Source organism: Gossypium raimondii, chromosome 8, assembly GCF_025698545.1.
Source record: "Gossypium raimondii isolate GPD5lz chromosome 8, ASM2569854v1, whole genome shotgun sequence".
Lineage (NCBI taxonomy): Eukaryota > Viridiplantae > Streptophyta > Magnoliopsida > Malvales > Malvaceae > Gossypium > Gossypium raimondii.
In genome coordinates this window covers 38,448,078-38,449,635 of record NC_068572.1, presented here as the reverse complement: position 1 = coordinate 38,449,635, position 1,558 = coordinate 38,448,078, and the positions used below count along the sequence as shown (strand labels likewise).

The 1,558-nt window shown below is 38.6% G+C and overlaps 1 non-coding gene across 1 annotated transcript; it reads right to left on the bottom strand.

Annotated features, from left to right (window-relative positions):
• Positions 1-813: 813 nt before the first annotated feature.
• On the bottom strand, positions 814-920 carry LOC128032178 (small nucleolar RNA R71). Its single transcript, XR_008188307.1, has one exon. It is a non-coding gene; the product is annotated as a small nucleolar RNA R71 (small nucleolar RNA).
• Positions 921-1,558: the final 638 nt, after the last annotated feature.

The following is a 1,558-nucleotide window of genomic DNA, read 5'->3' as shown; positions in this document are numbered from 1 at the left end:
TTCTTCACCAAAGTGTTTTTAGAATTGCATTCATAAATAATTCTTGTCACAGTCCCGGTGGGTACGATAACTCGACATTTACTTGTCACTTTATTACTTGTTGCAGTGGTGTACACTTGCACATTTCCTTCGTTTCATGTTTTTAGCGCCGCTACCGGGGACTGTTTTAAAAAGTCATTATTTTTTAATTTAGTAATTTAGTATTTTGGTTTATTTTTCTGTTTGATTTTAACTTAATTAATTTTTCTGTGTTTGTTTTAGGTGTTTATGAGTATTGATCGAATCATTAATTTACTCATCGTAGACCCTGAGATTGAAAGAACTTTTCGACAACGAAGAAGACAAGCAAGTCAGAGAAGGACCGAGGAGATGAACTTTGAAAATCTAAATCAAGGAAACGGAGCAAACCCTGCTCAAAATCCTATCCTTATCGCAGATGATAGGGATAGAGTTCTAAGACAGTATGTCGTGCCAGTGTTTAATAATCTTAATCTTGGTATTAGGAGACCCGAAATCGAGGCACAACAGTTCAAGCTGAAGCTAGTCATGTTCTAGATGCTTCAGACAATGGACCAATTTAGTGGAATGCCTACCAAAGATCCTCACCTGCATTGAAGACTGTTCATAGAGGTGAACGATTCTTTCAAATTAGCCGGAGTACCTAAAGATGCGCTACGATTGAAGTTGTTCCCATATTCACTAAGGGACAGAGCTCGAGCCTAGTTGAATTCATTGCCACCAAATTCAATTTCAATATGGCAAGAGTTAGTAGAAGGATTCCTCATGAAGTATTTCCTGCCTAGCAAGAACATTAAGTTGAGGAACGAGATCACTGCTTTCCAACAAATGGATGATGAGTGCTTGTATGAGGCATGGGAAAGGTACAAAGAATTATTACAGAAATGCCCTCATCATGGAATCCCACATTGTATCCAACTTGAGACGTTTTATAATGGCCTCAATGCTCACACGAGGATGGTAGTGGACGCTACTGTTAATGGTGCTCTCCTTTCTAAGTCTTATAACGAGGCTTATGAAATCATTGAGAGGATTGCCAACAACAATTATCAATGGCCAACCAATTGATCGGCGTTAGAAAAATGAGTCGTTGGAATATATGAAGTAGACGCTCTCATTCCACTTCCATCTCAAGTATCTTCGATTTCTTCAATGCTTAAAAATTTTAATAGTTTTGCAGCTCAGCCACCCAATCAATTTGAAAATATAGCCTGTGTCTATTGTGGGGAAGAATATTTGTTCAAAGAATGTTCATCGAACCCAGAATCCGTGTATTACATGGGTAACCAAAACCAAAATCGAGGAAGGCAAGGATTGCAATCCAATTCCTATAACCCATCATGGTGAAACCACCCTAATTTTTCCTGGAGTAACCAATAGGCTGGACCCAGTAACACATACGCCCAACCTAGATTGGCCCAACCACCTATTTTTACCCAACAAGTTCAGAAACAATCTTAAGTTATACCATCCAATGGCATAGAAAACTTGTTGAAGGCATACATAGCCAAGAATGATGCCTTAATCTAAAGCCAATCAG